At 39.1% G+C, this 20,338-nt stretch overlaps 3 long non-coding RNA genes across 3 annotated transcripts; 2 read left to right on the forward strand and 1 right to left on the reverse strand.

The window, feature by feature from the left end:
* The first annotated feature begins 6,332 nt into the window (after positions 1-6,332).
* On the forward strand, positions 6,333-8,967 carry LOC145431952 (uncharacterized). The gene is made up of 2 exons (XR_013912286.1): positions 6,333-6,682; positions 8,129-8,967. It is a non-coding gene; the product is annotated as an uncharacterized LOC145431952 (long non-coding RNA).
* A 304-nt stretch (positions 8,968-9,271) lies between these two features.
* On the forward strand, positions 9,272-10,412 carry LOC113011064 (uncharacterized). Its single transcript, XR_013912285.1, has 4 exons — positions 9,272-9,534; positions 9,778-9,886; positions 9,992-10,113; positions 10,257-10,412. It is a non-coding gene; the product is annotated as an uncharacterized LOC113011064 (long non-coding RNA).
* Positions 10,413-15,781: 5,369 nt separating this feature from the next.
* Positions 15,782-17,185, reverse strand: LOC145432035 (uncharacterized). Its single transcript, XR_013912376.1, has 3 exons — positions 16,651-17,185; positions 16,072-16,407; positions 15,782-15,928 (listed from the first exon to the last, which is right to left on the reverse strand). It is a non-coding gene; the product is annotated as an uncharacterized LOC145432035 (long non-coding RNA).
* Positions 17,186-20,338: the final 3,153 nt, after the last annotated feature.

A 20,338-nucleotide genomic window follows, 5' to 3' on the forward strand; every position in this document is an offset into this window, starting at 1 on the left:
TATATGAAGTTGTACAAAAACGCTTTCTTTCGCCAAGACAGTGCGTTTCTCACTGTTACATGCATTTGAATGGGGAACTCGACCGAAACAAAGTATAGGTTTTCATTATGTGAATAACTTTGAAATCTTAGCTCAAACAGCTGCAAAACCTGTTTTCCCAGCACGGGGACCTTGAGTTCTATAAGATAAAGCCATAAACATGTGTATCCGAGTCTTCTATCAAAAGTTACAGCTATTTATATGAAGTTGTACAAAAACGCTTTCTTTCGCCAAGACAGTGCGTTTCTCACTGTTACATGCATTTGAATGGGGAACTCGACCGAAACAAAGTATAGGTTTTCATTATGTGAATAACTTTGAAATCTTAGCTCAAACAGCTGCAAAACCTGTTTTCCCAGCACGGGCACCTTGAGTTCTATAAGATAAAGCCATAAACATGTGTATCCGAGTCTTCTATCAAAAGTTACAGCTATTTATATGAAGTTGTACAAAAACGCTTTCTTTCGCCAAGACAGTGCGTTTCTCACTGTTACATGCATTTGAATGGGGAACTCGACCGAAACAAAGTATAGGTTTTCATTATGTGAATAACTTTGAAATCTTAGCTCAAACAGCTGCAAAACCTGTTTTCCCAGCACGGGGACCTTGAGTTCTATAAGATAAAGCCATAAACATGTTTGTCTGAGTCTTCTATCAAAAGTTACAGCTATTTATATGAAGTTGTACAAAAATGCTTTCTTTCGCCAAGACAGTGCGTTTCTCACTGTTACATGCATTTGAATGGGGAACTCGACCGAAACAAAGTATAGGTTTTCATTATGTGAATAACTTTGAAATCTTAGCTCAAACAGCTGCAAAACCTGTTTTCCCAGCACGGGCACCTTGAGTTCTATAAGATAAAGCCATAAACACGTGTATCCGAGTCTTCTATCAAAAGTTACAGCTATTTATATGAAGTTGTACAAAAACGCTTTCTTTCGCCAAGACAGTGCGTTTCTCACTGTTACATGCATTTGAATGGGGAACTCCACCGAAACAAAGTATAGGTTTTCATTATGTGAATAACTTTGAAATCTTAGCTCAAACAGCTGCAAAACCTGTTTTCCCAGCACGGGGACCTTGAGTTCTATAAGATAAAGCCATAAACATGTGTATCCGAGTCTTCTATCAAAAGTTACAGCTATTTATATGAAGTTGTACAAAAACGCTTTCTTTCGCCAAGACAGTGCGTTTCTCACTGTTACATGCATTTGAATGGGGAACTCGACCGAAACAAAGTATAGGTTTTCATTATGTGAATAACTTTGAAATCTTAGCTCAAACAGCTGCAAAGCCTGTTTTCACAGCACGGGGACCTTGAGTTCTATAAGATAAAGCCATAAACATGTGTATCCGAGTCTTCTATCAAAAGTTACAGCTATTTATATGAAGTTGTACAAAAATGCTTTCTTTCGCCAATACAGTGCGTTTCTCACTGTTACATGCATTTGAATGGGGAACTCCACCGAAACAAAGTATAGGTTTTCATTATGTGAATAACTTTGAAATCTTAGCTCAAACAGCTGCAAAGCCTGTTTTCCCAGCACGGGGACCTTGAGTTCTATAAGATAAAGCCATAAACATGTTTGTCTGAGTCTTCTATCAAAAGTTACAGCTATTTATATGAAGTTGTACAAAAACGCTTTCTTTCGCCAAGACAGTGCGTTTCTCACTGTTACATGCATTTGAATGGGGAACTCCACCGAAACAAAGTATAGGTTTTCATTATGTGAATAACTTTGAAATCTTAGATCAAACAGCTGCAAAGCCTCTTTTCCCAGCACGGGCACCTTGAGTTCTATAAGATAAAGCCATAAACATGTGTATCCGAGTCTTCTATCAAAAGTTACAGCTATATATATGAAGTTGTACAAAAACGCTTTCTTTCGCCAAGACAGTGCGTTTCTCACTGTTACATGCATTTGAATGGGGAACTCTACCGAAACAAAGTATAGGTTTTCATTATGTGAATAACTTTGAAATCTTAGCTCAAACAGCTGCAAAACCTGTTTTCCCAGCACGGGGACCTTGAGTTCTATAAGATAAAGCCATAAACATGTGTATCCGAGTCTTCTATCAAAGGTTACAGCTATTTATATGAAGTTGTACAAAAACGCTTTCTTTCGCCAAGACAGTGCGTTTCTCACTGTTACATGCATTTGAATGGGGAACTCCACCGAAACAAAGTATAGGTTTTCATTATGTGAATAACTTTGAAATCTTTGCTCAAACAGCTGCAAAACCTGTTTTCCCAGCACGGGGACCTTGAGTTCTATAAGATAAAGCCATAAACATGTGTATCCGAGTCTTCTATCAAAAGTTACAGCTATTTATATGAAGTTGTACAAAAACGCTTTCTTTCGCCAAGACAGTGCGTTTCTCACTGTTACATGCATTTGAATGGAGTTCTCGCCCGACACAAAGTATAGGTTTTCATTATGTGAATAACTTTAACATCTTAGCTCAAACAGCTGCAAAACCTGTTTGCCCAGCACGGGGAAATTGAATTCTATAAGATAAAGCCATAAATATGTGAGTCTGAATCTTCTATGAAAAGATACAGCTATATATACATGAAGTTGTACAAAAACGCTTTCTTTCGCCAAGACAGTACTTTTCTGACGATTACATGCATTTGAATGGGGAACTCGCACGAAACAAAGTATAGGTTTTCATTATGTGAATAACTTGAAAATCTTAGCTCAAACAGCTGCAAAACCTGTTTACCCAGCAGGGGGAAATTGAATTGTATAAAATGAAGCCATAAACATGTGTGTCTGAGTCGTCTATCAAAAGTTACACCTATTTATATGAAGTTGTTCAAAAACGCTTTATTTCGCCAAGACAGTGCGTTTCTGACGATAACATGTATTTGAATGGGGAACTCGCACGAAACAAAGAATAGGTTTTCATTATGTGAATAACTTTAACATCTCAGCTCAAACAGCTGCAAAACCTGTTTGCCCAGTACGGGGAAATTGAATTCTATCAGACGAAGCCATAAACATGTGTGTCTGAGTCGTTTATCAAAAGTTACAGCTGTCTTTATGAAGACCATGAAAAACGCTTTATTTCGCCACGTTGGTGCGTTTCTCGCTATTACATGCATTTGAATGGAGTTCTCGCACGAAACAAAGCATAGGTTTTCATTATGTGAATAACTTTAACATTTTAGCTCAAACAGCTGCAAAACCTGTTTGCCCAGCACGGGGATATTGAATTCTGTAAGATAAAGCCATGAATACGTATATCTGAATCTTCTATCAAAAGTTACAGCTGTCTTTATGAAGACCATGAAAAACGCTTTATTTCACCACGTTAGTGCGTTTCTCGCTATTACATGCATTTGAATGGAGTCCTCGCCCGACACAAAGTATAGGTTTTCATTATGTGAATAACTTTAACATCTTAGCTCAAACAGCTGCAAAACCTGTTTGCCCAGCACGGGGATATTGAATTCTGTAAGATAAAGCCATGAATACGTATATCTGAGTCTTCTATTAAAAGTTACACCGATTTATATGAAGTTGTGCAAAAACGCTTTATTTCGCCAAGACAGTGCGTTTCTGACGATTACATGCATTTGAATGGGGAACTCGCAAGAAACAAAGTATAGGTTTTCATTATGTGAATAACTTGAAAATCTTAGCTCAAACAGCTGCAAAACCTGTTTGCCCAGCACGGGGAAATTGAATTCTATAAGATGAAGCCATAAACATGTGTGTCTGAGTCTTCTATCAAAAGTTACAGCTGTATTTATGAAGACCATGAAAAACGCTTTATTTCACCACGTTGGTGCGATTGTCGCTATTACATCCATTTGAATGGAGTTCTCGCCCGACACAAAGTATAGGTTTTCATTATGTGAATAACTTGAAAATCTTAGCTCAAACAGCTGCAAAACCTGTTTGCCCAGCACGGGGATATTGAATTCTATAAGATAAAGCCATGAATATGTACATCTGAAACGTCTATCAAAAGTTACACCGATTTATATGAAGTTGTACAAAAACGCTTTATTTCGCCGAGACAGTGCGTTTCTGACTATTACATGCATTTGAATGGAGTTCTCACACGAAACAAAAGTATAGCTTTTTATTTTGTGAATAACTTAAAAATCTTAGCTCACATAGCTTTAAAACTGTTTGCTCAACACGGGGATATTGAATTCTATAAGATAAAGCCATAAATACGTATATCTGAGTTTCCTATCAAAATTTAGAGCTGTCTTCATGAAGTTGTAAACCTTTTATTTCGCCTAGACAGTGCGTATCTCACTGTTAAATTCATTTGAATGGAGTTCTCGCACGAAACAAAGTATAGGTTTTCATTTTTTCAATAACTGGAAGAGCTTGGCTCAAACAGCTGCAAAACCTGTTTTCCCAGCACGGAGATGCTGAATTGTATAAGATAAAGCCATGAATACGTATATCTGAATTTTCTATTAAAAGTTACAGCTATTTATATTAAGTTGTACAAAAACGCTTTATTTCGTCAATACAGTGCGTTTCTGACTGTTTGCATGCATTTGAATGGGGAACTCGCCCGAAACAAAGTATAGGTTTTCATTATGTGAATAACTTTAACATCTTACCTCACACAGCTGCAAAACCTTTTTGCCCAGCACGGGGATATTGAATTCTATAAGATAAAGCCATAAATACGTATATCTGAGTTTCCTATCAAAAGTTAGAGCTGTCTTCATGAAGTTGTAAACCCTTTATTTCGCCGAGACAGTGCGTTTCTGACTATTACATGCATTTGAATGGAGTTGTTGCACGAAACAAAGTATAGGTATTCATTTTGTGAATAACTTGAAAATCTTAGATCAAACAGCTGCAAAACCTGTTTGCTCAACACGGGGATATCGAACTTTATAAGATAAAGCCATAAATATGTGTATATGCGTCTTCTATCAAAAGTTACAGCTGTCTTGAATGAAAGCATTATAGCAGCTTACCTCGATCATGTGGTAGAACAGACACATGGGCCACCTACGTGTCCTCCTACGGCAGGAGTAGTTGCCACAAACCTGCAAAACAAAAAGAAATGATCAGGTGACATGAACAGATTTATACAGCCATAAGCAAGAGATTCTTCCTGCCTGTGGGCGTCAAACTGGACCCCCCCCCCCCCCCCCCTCCTTACTGTAACTATCAAAACTATCATAGTCTAAAACTATCATCTCATATCAAAACTATTATAATCACATTATTTGACTTTATCAGTTATAACAATGAGAAACGGTAAACAATTTGGCAAATAAATGACTTATAATTGTGCTTACCTTGTCCAGATGATCCACAGTCCCTTTGCATTTGTGCAGGATGATGTGGGGCTTTCTCTTCCCAGAGTCCTGGACTTTTAGCTCACGGTGCCTGGTGCTCAATAAGACAACCTTTTTTCTTTGCTTGGGGATGTAGGAAACCACAGCCTTGCCCCCCCTGTAGCGACCTGGACGGGAGAGACGATCATCGAATCTTACTGCCCGATTAATTTGCTCAAATCTTTTTTTTTTGACATGGTAGCAGGAAACAGAAGAGCCCTGTCTCCCCATTTCACAGGCTTGTTGTCGTTTCATGTTGAGACCTGTATAGGCCAGCCAGCATCACAAGCCCCATGTAAGCCTGCAACTCCTCATCTATGTCCTTCCAGTCTTTTACTGACCTGTTGCAGGTTGGTGAAATGCAGGATTAGCTGCATAATGTCCTCGGCAAAAAAAAGATGGAAAGTGCTCACAGGGCTGCTGATCCTGCGAACTGCATAATGGGTTGGTCCTGGGGTTAAAATGGGAGGAGGAAAAAATGGCAGGACCTCTTCGTGTGTGGGTTGCCACATGATTTCTCCATTTTTAGATCTCCACTGGCCATCCTCCAGTCTTGTCTCTTCCTCCTGCTCTTCTTCCTCCTTCTCCTTCTCCTCCTCCTCACATGAGCTGCAAAGCTCCTCGGTGCCTGGCAAAAATTCTTCTTCGCTGTCAGAAGTATCTCCACTGCTTGTGGAGAGTGCAAAACTGCAGCAACAGCCTCCTCTAAACTGAGTGCACGCTTCATTGTGTCTGTGCAGAAATGACCACTCAGACCAGGCTGCAAAGTATTCTCATAGACTTCAAAGGTGCACCTGAATAAACATGCTATACCATACATCCAATAAGAGAGAGGAGGCACATAAACGCACGCCTTTGATCTCTCCCCCACCCCCCTCTCTCTGTCTTTCTCTCTCTCACACACACACACACACACACACACACACACACACACACATGCACATACATACACACACGATACCATTTTATGGTGGTTAGCTGTTTTATTGTCATGCATTTTACAAGGTAAGATAACCATGTCCTGCATTCAAAACCACTGAAAATGTCTATGGTGGTGCTGTGCCTAATATTGTGCTGGTGTATGCTGGGTAATGGCACAGCTAGCGACTGGGTGACTTTATTCACCCGCTTCGGCTGTTATCAGTCCATACAATGGGCGTTATTAGCACAAATCAGTCCCATAGATATGGACTATCTCCTGCTAGATTGTTCAGAAGGTTGTTATCATCCATCCAGATGGAGGATCACTAACAGGAGCGTGGGAAGACTCCAGAATCCACTCTGGCTGCAATCCGGTGGATACAGCAGTGTTTACAGGTAATACCATTTAAACCATTTCAGCGAGTGTCAGTAATGTTAATGTGGTTATGTTAGTAATACACCGAGTGCTAATATAACAGCTTTAAGATGCATTTATAGATGTTATTATGTGTTTTACCGTCTTTATGGTGCTAGCTTAAAGTTACGGTGTAAACGTTAGCTTATATTGGAGTAAAGCTGCTACTGTTTAAACGATGTTAGCACAGAAATATTAGCTTCTGTCATGACTGACGAAGTTGCTAGTTAATAAAGTTTCCAGTAAAGTGTTTAATCGCAGCCACAGACTGACAGCAAATATCTCGATTAGCTTCAGTGCATCTGTAATAAATATGTGCAAGTTTCAGTGCTTCGTTTAAACTGTATGATACTTATACTGACCCAGGGTCAGTGTAAAATACAATCCTAGCTGTGTGAATAAAGCCTGGCTCCTTTAATCCTGCATGAAAAACCTCAGGATGCAGGCTATTATTACTCTTTCCTGCTGGCACACCTGTCACACCTGAGAGTCAGCTAGAAACGTACAGTGACGTGGACATCATGCAAAGACTGCCAGACTCTGTAATACTGCAAATGATCAGTGACTCAAGTTAACACTAAACTTTAAACGGTACCTCTGTGTCTCTGTGTGCTGAACATTTAGGATTGAGTCAGGCTGCATCTGTGTTAGTCCTCTGACAGACTGGTGAGCTGTCCAGGTGTGCTCTACCTAGGCTCTAGCTCCTGTAATAGAAATTTTTTGTTATTCTCATTTAAAGTATTTAAGTGCTTATGCATATGCTTAGTTGTGACACTGTTATAGACTGTTCAGTGAAAGTTTCTAAAACTAGATGAACTTACTTCAGCAGTTTGAGAAAACAACTCCCTTTACAGGTGCTGATAACGCCAAGGGCACAAAACAGCATAACCATTGATCCGTTAGGTTTCATAGCGAGACACGTGAAGTGGCAGAGCTGACATGACTGAACTGTGATGTTTGATGTGTGTTTGCTCTCCTGTGCGCAGTAATAAATAGCTTGATCACAGCTCTTTCTGTGTTGCAGACTTTATTTAATAAATTCCATGACCCCCCCCCCCCCCCCCCTCCCACTGTGAACCTGAATTGAATATTCAGAAGACATTTGTTTAAATAGTTCTAGAAATCTGAGCTGTTGGTGTGTCCTTGGATTGTGTGGTAATAATATTAGAGCTAGCAATATTTCTTACTGAATCTCTACTATGAGTCATGTTACCTGAGATTAATTCTATGTTTACCTGTCAGCCTGGATGAATGTGCTGTGTGAAGGAAATTAAATTAAATCAGATCTGAACTGCGTACATTTAAGGAACGTGTTCATATTTAATTGAAATATGAACCAGTGATTTTTTGATTGCTGATTCCAAGAGAGTCTTTGTGGAAATCCACTTTGGCTTTTTGTTATTTTAATTCTCTTTTCTGTTTTCCAGAACAGTTCTCCACAGTCACTGTCCATATGGGTCAGTGGGACCAAGAAGCACTCTGCTAATGTGTGGACTCTGACCAGCAACATCCAGCAGGACCCAGACAGCGTTTTCTATCTCCCAGCTGGAGGTTTTTGTTTGTCTGTGACTGGAGAGTCAGATTTTTGTTGAGCTTCACACTTGCAGAGGTAAGTCAGTTTGCAGAGATCCCTCCCACCCTGGCTTTTATGTGCTAGATTTCTTATCTGAAACAGTAATATTTCAGTGACTGCTGCTTATACCACAGGTTAATACACGCTACTGATCCGTGATAGGAGAATCATCAATTTTGCCAGCAAAGAAGCCTGGTGGATGTTTGTTTACAGTCTGATGATGGGACATCATGCTCTGCATCTTTAAAGTTTGTCTCTTGATTATTATTCATACCCAGTAATGTGAAGTATGCTCATATCTACTATAACTGAACCAACCTGGTGCTCTTCATTTATGGAGGCTGTTGAGTCTGAATGTTGGATGTTGTGTATCTCGTGTTCTCTGGGCTTTGTTGTCCTCAGTCTTTTTGCAGGATCAGAAAACAAAACCAGGAGGCGCGTAAATGTTTCTTCTCCATGATGTTTCTTCAAATGTTTCTTCTGGATGATGATAAGACTGTGACACGGGATGCCACCTTTGGTCTTGTGGTGAAGCAAAGCTCAGGAAGAAGTGGGATTAAATGGTACCAATATGTTGAGAAGGATGTACAGGGGCACCTGCAGCCAAATCCAAGCTTCAGCTTAGTTGTAGTTGCAGAACGCTATAGGACTGAGACATCTAAGGCATCAAATGTTTGATTAAACGGATGAAAAAGAGAAGTTTTTTCCCTATAATTATCACTTCTTAAAATTCTGTAGCAACTTCAAGTCTGTCAGCGTGCTGAGCATGCTCAGAATGTGACAATATATTTTTGTTCAATATTTAATTTCTTTCAGTTGCAATTGTTAAATGAAAAAAAAAAAATTCTTATAATTTAGCAAACGAATTTATCAAAAATATATATACATATATCTGTATTAGTTTTAATGAATTAATTTGACACCTGTATTGAAAATACCATATTGTATTCATACAGAATCAGTATGGTATCATTGTTTGTCTGTTCACTGATTGTTGAAGCTAAGAGCTAGTTTGATCTGTTTAGATCTAAAGTATCCAAAGTTGAGCTCTAATGTTTCTTCACCCCTGTGTGTGTGATATGTGATTTCCTACATGCTGGCAGAGCGGCTGTTTGTGCTCACAGATGGTGACGGTGTGGAGAGACGGCGGTGTTTCCTCAGAAGAACCAGCAGAGTCACAAAGGACACCAGTCCATCTCACCACCTTGACTTGCTGACTGATGTTCGTCTGCACTGCACAGAGGAAATCAACTGACCGAGGTTTGTCCAGTGACGTGTTATGAAATGTATATTTGTTTTATGCTTACAGATATGTTTTTCTTGACAGAGGCTCTGCAGAGGTTAGACAAAGCAGAGAAAATATGTGCTTTACATTTTGCTGTGATTTATTGAGATATTTGTTGCCTGATGTTCAGCAGGAATGGAGAAATAGAAACAAAGGGAGATGTTTTTGTAATGATGTAAGTAAATCTTCAATATTATTTATTTGCTTGGTTATATTAGGAGTGTTTCTGAGTGAGGGGGAGAGGAGTCATCATCCAGGTAAAGTGACGTGGATCAGTGGATACACTTGTCTCCCCTTTAAAGGAGACGATCCAAGTCATCCTTAAATGTTAGTGCTTTCAAATACACAAACATTTTTAAAGGACAAAAATGAACATCCAACTTTGACTGTAACACAAAATAAATCTTTGCATGTGTGTTTTCAAACTCTCAGATGAGCAGTATATCAGTCTTGGACTGTCTAACCTGCCGGAGCAGCACTGAATGACCACCACACATGAGCATGTTCCTGCAACATTCAGCATCTGATCTGTCATCTGTGTGCTTCTGCTTTTGGTAAGTAGAGTTACCCAACTCCAGTAACTCTAAACACATGCCATCCATTTCTAACGGCCTGGTTACTTCCTGTCAGATACTTTAGAAACCATGTGGTCACCTGACCTAACACTGTTTCTTCTTCTTCCCCCTTAATGTTGAAGTGTCAAATGTCAAACAGCTGGAGAGGAAACTACACCAGTGTACTGGGATGTTTCAGCAACACGTGCCAGATGCTGTTCCTTCATGGTGACATCACCAGAGACAGTCCCGCCCACCTCAGGACCCATTGATTATGATGATCTGATCCATCAAACCCTCAGCAGGTGAACCTTATTCATGACATAACACCGCAACAATGTAAAAAATTAAACAGCAACAGTCTAAATGTAAAGTGCATTCTAAAGTCCTCTTCAATAAATTGTATGCAAAGAGTCATTCAGGTCACTACAGAACCCAGAGTCTTCATCATTAAATCTCTGGTTGCTTCATTTTTCTATCCTATACCAGATATTTTAAAGGTTAGCTTAGGTAAAGTTCCATTCTCATGGTGAGGCAAAGTGCTTTATGTGTGTGTCATGAACGGCTATAAAAGGCCTATAATCAAAGAACAAAGCGGGGTTTGAGTTCGAGTTGCGGCAGAATGTCACTACTTGTAAATGGAACGCAGCCTTCCTACGGCAGACAGCTAATAACAGGAATCGGACGCGGTCCAGCCAAGTCCACAGCAACCACCATAGCAACCTTCTAGCATGACCTTAAAAACATATTCTGTCTTCATAACTATCAAAAACGTGAAATGATTTGCAAAGTGTGAAAGTGTTACAGCTGCAGAGAGCTATGGCGGTATCTTTGGAAGCTGTTTACACAGCTAATAATATACGATGTAACCATGGAGACAGTCAGTCACGTGAGCTAGCGGTGCATGTTTACTACAGTAAATAAGGTGATTGTGTGCACAGCATCCACACTCTGCAGGGGGTAAAGACATTACTTCAATATTGTTTTATATTGATATATATTTGCCTTCTGTTGACCATCACCTCAGGTTCACCATTACAGTTTCAGCATACAGATGCACACTGTCTAAACACATTCAAACTTGAAAATCTTGATTTTTAAATTTTTAAATTTTTAAATTCAAACTTCAAACTTGAAAATCTTAGCTCAAACAGCTGCAAAACCTATTTCCTCAGCACTGAGATGCTGAATTCTATAAGGCAAAGCCATAAATATGTGTGTGTGATTCTTCTATCAACAGTTACAGCTGTCTTCTTGAAGTTGATACTGACCCAGGGTCAGTGTAAAATACAATCCTAGCTGTGTGAACAAAGCCTGGCTCCTTTAATCCTGCATGACAAACCTCAGGATGCAGGTTATTATTACTCTTTCCTGCTGGCACACCTGTCACACCTGAGAGTCAGCTAGAAACTTACAGTGACGTGGACATCATGCAAAGACTGCCAGACTCTGTAATACTGCAAATGATCAGTGACTCAGGTTATCACTAAACTTTAAACAGCACCTCTGTGTGCTGAACATCTAGGATTGAGTCAGGCTGCGTTGACTGTGGGACTTTAATGTGTTAAAAGCAGGTTGAAGACAGCTCAGAAACATTTGAAGATTAAAATTTAGCATTATGGCTGCTGGTGGTTTGTAAAGCCTATACTCAGCTGTAGTTTTTGTTACTAATTTATGTTTGTTGTTGTTTAACACAGATTTCAGAAGAGCAAATATGCTTAATAGTTTAACTAGATTTCATTTGTCAGTGTGGGACTGCTGAGTCACCTGAAGAACTCATTTCATTCATTCTCCACATGATGTTCATTTACAGAAATGTTTCACAGGAACTGATTTCTGCCAAAGGTTGAACTAGTGTGTTTCCATAGATTACCTCTGTATGAATGTACTTCTTAAATGAAGGCAAGTGTTTGTCCTTTTTTGTTCCTCAGGTATAGTACGTGATATATTGATATCAGGCGGTCAACACTGGGGGAAGACAAGAAGCAGACGTACTTCCAAGAGGGAGCTGCAGTGAGGACACAGCCAGGTCACTGAGTCAGAGGTCAGAATCTGAAACAGCTCAGGTTTATATTTTAGGGGTTATAAAAAATCAAAATGTATTTATGAAGAAACCTTTAAATAATAGTCATAATTATGATTATTATAAGAAATATCAAACATTTAAGTGGATTTTCTGTTACACATATCGTGTTAGCCCTGCGATAAACTGGCAGCCTGTCTTTGTCCTGTATCAGCTGGGATAGGCTTCATCCTCCCTCAATCCTGAATTGGATATATTGTATTCCAATTATGTAATCTGATCATTTACAAACTCAAGGTATCTAATCAAAATGTAAGTAATAATTATAAAATGGGAAAGCAGAAATAAGTGTGACATAAATGTAAATGTGTTAGCTGACATAGAGGACAGCTACATGCAGTCTGAAAAACCTTTGTTGTCAAGTTTGCAGGTATATCAGCACGAGACATTCTTACATAGAAGAGACATTAAAGTCTCTGACTCAGTGAAGCATTATTGGTTCCGTCTGTTTGGATAAATATAGTAAGTTGATGTATGTCCATTTATTGACACATTTTCTTAAGTGCTTATCCAGTTCAGGATCACAGTGGAGCTGCAGCTGGATATGTTCATTAAATAAACCTTACAAAAGTTAACAATAAACCTGCATCCCTGTATGTTGTTGTCCACAGGATGAGAAAATCAAACTGGAAGACTGTGGAACATGTTAATAAATGTTTGTGTGTTTATGCCTGTGTCTTTCACAGGAGGCGCTGGAAGGTTTCCCTAATAGTTCCTGGTGAATCAAAGCAGAACCATAAAGGTTGCTGGATTGCATGATGGCCTTACCCCTGAGCAGTCTTCCTGTTAAAGGAGGAACCAGTTAGAAGCTGTTTTCAAAGTAGCTGAGCAGATTTCATCTCAAGTAAGCGATTAACTGTTTGTTCATCTGTTCTGCCACTTAAAGAGCATTTAAGGACGTCTTTCGAGTGTCCAGCTGAATTAATTCTACTGGCTCTCAGGGTCATTTGTTATTATAGACATATTTTTCATGTTCATCCAGCTATTTAGTAAATTCTATCTATTTAGTAATATCCGTCAGCTATAAAATGTAATATAAATATAAAAAATATCTAAATATCTCCTGCCCTTTATATTTTAATGATGTAAGTCTGTTATCGTGTTACATTAGCATTCCTCACATATCAATGAGATGCTGTACAGTACAATCCTACTGACGCAGCAGAGGGATAACGACGGCTATTCAACATCGTTACACGACACATTCGAGCTGCATGACGCAGACAAAGTGACTAAATCATCTTTTTGTGGTTTATTGTCTTCAAACCAGCAGACAAAGCCGATTGCAGAAGATGTCGGAGAAGAACTTCAGGCCGTGTACTGAAAAGGTATTTTTTTCTTGTTATCAAAAGACGTTTGGAGTGGCAGCTTCTACAACTGGTTGTGCTAAAGTAAAGCTTACAGTCTAAGAAATCACAGTGTTGAAATTCAGCACAAAGAGAAAAGCTCACTTGTTTGAATTTATTTACAATCATAGTTTTATAAATTCTGACTGTAAACATCTTTTACAGCTTTGATATTGTTTGACACTAGATATCAGGTTTAATTTAAAGGTTTCTGTGTCCCAATGAGCCATTTACACTGACCAGTGTTTCACTTTAACTGTAACACATTCATTATTTAGATCCAACATTTCTAAGAGAAATAACTGAATGTAAAAAATGGCAGCCCTCAGGCCAGGTTTAATTGATAGAGATATATGCATGCATTGTGAAATTTATGTATCCCATATAATTGCTATTCACCTAATCATGGCATACCCACCCCTTCCTCCCTAGTTAACTGCAACCCAAAAGAACTAGTGGGGCTATTTACACACTCACAACCAGTGTGGGGTAAAAAGAGCCACCAAAAAGCTGTCAGCCACAGATGTGCTATAAGAGTTAGAAACTCTACTTATGGAGAAACTTTCTACGTCTAACAGGGGACAGGTACTCCTGCCCAAATAACATGATATAACCCCACATACAGCCCAGCCATAAAATGAACCAAGTCATTTAATTCAAGACAGCATGGGACCAAATGCATGTAACCAGCCTGCACCAACCTGGCATTTCTTCCTCCTGAATTAAATGAATGAATGGATGAAAGTTAAATGACTACAAACCTAAAGCCACTAGTTCCCACACTGGAGCTCCCTGACACTGTGTGTTAACCGTATTTAGCTTGTATCAACAGTTGTAACAGGCTAAGCCACTTGAGACACTGCATTGAATTTGTTCCTGTCTTAATGATTTCAGCTGACTGGTTTCAACTCAGATGTTCTGCTTTTTCCTTTCAGTAGATCAAATCAGCTCGTGCTCCTTCTGCTTCCAATTTAATAGCAAGAAGAAGAAGAAGAAGAATGCTTCAGCGAAGTGGCGTTCATGGTCTCAGTGAACAGTCATGGTCACACACTGCATGTGGTTTTAAAAGCAACATGTCTGTTCACCACAACAATGGAGACGTGTAATATTAGTGCAGCTACGGTTTGTTCTTGAACATCAGTTCTGTTTTCTACTTTGATCACTTAGACCAAAAAAGTGTTGTTTTCAGATTCTTTCTTTTAAAGCTATAAAGCACCCGCTCATTTTTTATTACAATTAGTTTCACATAAATGTTAGTGTTTCCTTTATGATCTTTTAATGCTTACACTACACTGTACACATTAGAGACATTTCTGTTACCTGTTTCTGTTGACTCAGAGTTGTGAAATGTTCTTTTATTTAGTGCACAATATGAAGTTCATAATTTTCTTACAAATAAAACTCTAATGACAAACATGAACAGCTGTGCTTATTTCTGAGACATGAGTTTTTGAATGTGTTTAGACAGTGTGCATCTGTATGCTGAAACTGTAATGGTGAACCTGAGGTGATGGTCAACAGAAGGCAAATATATATCAATATAAAACAATATTGAAGTAATGTCTTTACCCCCTGCAGAGTGTGGATGCTGTGCACACAATCACCTTATTTACTGTAGTAAACATGCACCGCTAGCTCACGTGACTGACTGTCTCCATGGTTACATCGTATATTATTAGCTGTGTAAACAGCTTCCAAAGATACCGCCATAGCTCTCTGCAGCTGTAACACTTTCACACTTTGCAAATCATTTCACGTTTTTGATAGTTATGAAGACAGAATATGTTTTTAAGGTCATGCTAGAAGGTTGCTATGGTGGTTGCTGTGGACTTGGCTGGACCGCGTCCGATTCCTGTTATTAGCTGTCTGCCGTAGGAAGGCTGCGTTCCATTTACAAGTAGTGACATTCTGCCGCAACTCGAACTCAAACCCCGCTTTGTTCTTTGATTATAGGCCTTTTATAGCCGTTCATGACACACACATAAAGCACTTTGCCTCACCATGAGAATGGAACTTTACCTAAGCTAACCTTTAAAATATCTGGTATAGGATAGAAAAATGAAGCAACCAGAGATTTAATGATGAAGACTCTGGGTTCTGTAGTGACCTGAATGACTCTTTGCATACAATTTATTGAAGAGGACTTTAGAATGCACTTTACATTTAGACTGTTGCTGTTTAATTTTTTACATTGTTGCGGTGTTATGTCATGAATAAGGTTCACCTGCTGAGGGTTTGATGGATCAGATCATCATAATCAATGGGTCCTGAGGTGGGCGGGACTGTCTCTGGTGATGTCACCATGAAGGAACAGCATCTGGCACGTGTTGCTGAAACATCCCAGTACACTGGTGTAGTTTCCTCTCCAGCTGTTTGACATTTGACACTTCAACATTAAGGGGGAAGAAGAAGAAACAGTGTTAGGTCAGGTGACCACATGGTTTCTAAAGTATCTGACAGGAAGTAACCAGGCCGTTAGAAATGGATGGCATGTGTTTAGAGTTACTGGAGTTGGGTAACTCTACTTACCAAAAGCAGAAGCACACAGATGACAGATCAGATGCTGAATGTTGCAGGAACATGCTCATGTGTGGTGGTCATTCAGTGCTGCTCCGGCAGGTTAGACAGTCCAAGACTGATATACTGCTCATCTGAGAGTTTGAAAACACACATGCAAAGATTTATTTTGTGTTACAGTCAAAGTTGGATGTTCATTTTTGTCCTTTAAAAATGTTTGTGTATTTGAAAGCACTAACATTTAAGGATGACTTGGATCGTCTCCTTTAAAGGGGAGACAAGTGTATCCACTGATCCACGTCACTTTACCTGGATGATGACTCCTCTCCCCCTCACTCAGAAACACTCCTAATATAACCAAGCAAATAAATAATATTGAAGATTTACTTACATCATTACAAAAACATCTCCCTTTGATTCTGTTTCTCCATTCCTGCTGAACATCAGGCAACAAATATCTCAATAAATCACAGCAAAATGTAAAGCACATATTTTCTCTGCTTTGTCTAACCTCTGCAGAGCCTCTGTCAAGAAAAACATATCTGTAAGCATAAAACAAATATACATTTCATAACACGTCACTGGACAAACCTCGGTCAGTTGATTTCCTCTGTGCAGTGCAGACGAACATCAGTCAGCAAGTCAAGGTGGTGAGATGGACTGGTGTCCTTTGTGACTCTGCTGGTTCTTCTGAGGAAACACCGCCGTCTCTCCACACCGTCACCATCTGTGAGCACAAACAGCCGCTCTGCCAGCATGTAGGAAATCACATATCACACACACAGGGGTGAAGAAACATTAGAGCTCAACTTTGGATACTTTAGATCTAAACAGATCAAACTAGCTCTTAGCTTCAACAATCAGTGAACAGACAAACAATGATACCATACTGATTCTGTATGAATACAATATGGTATTTTCAATACAGGTGTCAAATTAATTCATTAAAACTAATACAGATATATGTATATATATTTTTTTGATAAATTCGTTTGCTAAATTATAAGAATTTTTTTTTTCATTTAACAATTGCAACTGAAAGAAATTAAATATTGAACAAAAATATATTGTCACATTCTGAGCATGCTCAGCACGCTGACAGACTTGAAGTTGCTACAGATTTTAAGAAGTGATAATTATAGGGAAAAAAACTTCTCTTTTTCATCCGTTTAATCAAACATTTGATGGCTTAGATGTCTCAGTCCTATAGCGTTCTGCAACTACAACTAAGCTGAAGCTTGGATTTGGCTGCAGGTGCCCCTGTACATCCTTCTCAACATATTGGTACCATTTAATCCCACTTCTTCCTGAGCTTTGCTTCATCACAAGACCAAAGGTGGCATCCCGTGTCACAGTCTTATCATCATCCAGAAGACACATTTGAAGAAACATCATGGAGAAGAAACATTTACGCGCCTCCTGGTTTTGTTTTCTGATCCTGCAAAAAGACTGAGGACAACAAAGCCCAGAGAACACGAGATACACAACATCCAACATTCAGACTCAACAGCCTCCATAAATGAAGAGCACCAGGTTGGTTCAGTTATAGTAGATATGAGCATACTTCACATTACTGGGTATGAATAATAATCAAGAGACAAACTTTAAAGATGCAGAGCATGATGTCCCATCATCAGACTGTAAACAAACATCCACCAGGCTTCTTTGCTGGCAAAATTGATGATTCTCCTATCACGGATCAGTAGCGTGTATTAACCTGTGGTATAAGCAGCAGTCACTGAAATATTACTGTTTCAGATAAGAAAACTAGCACATAAAAGCCAGGGTGGGAGGGATCTCTGCAAACTGACTTACCTCTGCAAGTGTGAAGCTCAACAAAAATCTGACTCTCCAGTCACAGACAAACAAAAACCTCCAGCTGGGAGATAGAAAACGCTGTCTGGGTCTTGCTGGATGTTGCTGGTCAGAGTCCAAATGCATGTAATAGCGAGAAACGCACTAACGTGGTGAAATAAAGCGTTTTTCATGGTCTTTATAAAGACAGCTGTAACTTTTGATAGAAGACTCAGAAATACATATTTATGGCTTTATCTTATAGAATTCAATATCCCCGTGCTGGGCAAACAGGTTTTGCAGCTGTGTGAGCTAAGATGTTAAAGTTATTCACATAATGAAAACCTATACTTTGTGTCGGGCGAGAACTCCATTCAAATGCATGTAATAGCGAGAAAGGCACTAACGTGGTGAAATAAAGCGTTTTTCATGGTCTTCATAAAGACAGCTGTAACTTTTGATAGAAGACTCAGACACACATGTTTATCAGAGGGCCCAGTGGCGCCTTTGTCCGGCAGCCTCGCTTGCCATCGCCAGTGTGTGAATGTGTGTGTGAATGGGTGAATGACTGAATGTAGTGTAAAGCGCTTTGGGGTCCTATGGACTAGAAAAGCGCTATAAAAATGCAGGCCATTTACCATTTACCATGTTTATGGCTTCATCTTATAGAATTCAATATCCCCGTGCTGGGCAAACAGGTTTTGCAGCTGTTTGAGCTAAGATGTTAAAGTTATTCACATAATGAAAGCCTATACTTTGTGTCGGGCGAGAACTCCATTCAAATGCATGTAATAGCGAGAAACGCACTGTCTTGGCGAAATAAAGCGTTTTTGCACAACTTCATATAAATCGGTGTAACTTTTAATAGAAGATTCAGATATACGTATTCATGGCTTTATCTTACAGAATTCAATATCCCCGTGCTGGGCAAACAGGTTTTGCAGCTGTTTGAGCTAAGATGTTAAAGTTATTCACATAATGAAAACCTATGCTTTGTTTCGTGCGAGTTCCCCATTCAAATGCATGTAATAGCGAGAAACGCACCAACGTGGTGAAATAAAGCGTCTTTCATGGTCTTCATATAGACAGCTGTAACTTTTGATAGACGACTCAGACACACATGTTTATGGCTTCATCTTATAGAATTCATTATCCCCGTGCTGGTCAAACAGGTTTTGCAGCTGTTTAAGCTGAGATGTTAAAGTTATTCACATAATGAAAACCTATACTTTGTTTCGTGCGAGTTCCCCATTCAAATGCATGTAATCGTCAGAAACGCACTGTCTTGGCGATATAAAGCGTTTTTGCACAACTTCATATAAATCGGTGTAACTTTTGATAGAAGACTCAGTAATACATATTTATGGCTTTATCTTACAGAATTCAATATCCCCGTGCTGGGCAAACAGGTTTGCAGCTGTTTGAGCTAAGATGTTAAAGTTATTCACATAATGAAAACCTATACTTTGTGTCGGGCGAGAACTCCATTCAAATGGATGTAATAGCGAGAAACGCACCAACGTGGTGAAATAAAGCGTTTTTCATGGTCTTTGTAAATACAGCTGTAACTTTTGATAGAAGACTCAGACACACATATTTATTGGCTGGGCAAACAGGTTTTGCAGCTGTGTGAGCTAAGACGTTAAAGTTATTCACATAATGAAAACCTATGCTTTGTTTCGTGCGAGTTCCCCATTCAAATGCATGTAATAGCGAGAAACGCACCAACGTGGTGAAATAAAGCGTTTTTCATGGTCTTCATAAAGACAGCTGTAACTTTTGATAGACGACTTAGACACACATGTTTATGGCTTCATCTTATAGAATTCAATTTCCCCGTGCTGGGCAAAAAGGTTTTGCAGCTGTTTGAGCTAAGATGTTAAAGTTATTCACATAATGAAAACCTATACTTTGTGTCGGGCGAGAACTCCATTCAAATGCATGTAATAGCGAGAAACGCACTAACGTGGTGAAATAAAGCGTCATTCATGGTCTTCATAAAGACAGCTGTAACTTTTGATAGACGACTCAGAAATACGTATTCATGGCTTTATCTAATAGAATTCAATATCCCCGTGCTGGGCAAAAAGGTTTTGCAGATGTGTGAGCTAAGATTTTCAAGTTATTCACATAATGAAAACCTATACTTTGTTTCGTTCGAGTTCCCCATTCAAATGCATGTAATAGCGAGAAACGCACCAACGTGTTGAATTAAAGCGTTTTTCATGGTCTTCATAAAGACAGCTGTAACTTTTGATAGACGACTTAGACACACATGTTTATGGCTTCGTCTTATAGAATTCAATTTCCCCGTGCTGGGCAAACAGGTTTTGCAGCTGTTTGAGCTAAGATGTTAAAGTTATTCACATAATGAAAACCTATACTTTGTGTCGGGCGAGAACTCCATTCAAATGCATGTAATAGCGAGAAACGCACTAACGTGGTGAAATAAAGCGTCTTTCATGGTCTTCATGAAGACAGCTGT

This window comes from Astatotilapia calliptera, chromosome 11, assembly GCF_964374335.1.
Source record: "Astatotilapia calliptera chromosome 11, fAstCal68.1, whole genome shotgun sequence".
Classification (NCBI taxonomy): domain Eukaryota; kingdom Metazoa; phylum Chordata; class Actinopteri; order Cichliformes; family Cichlidae; genus Astatotilapia; species Astatotilapia calliptera.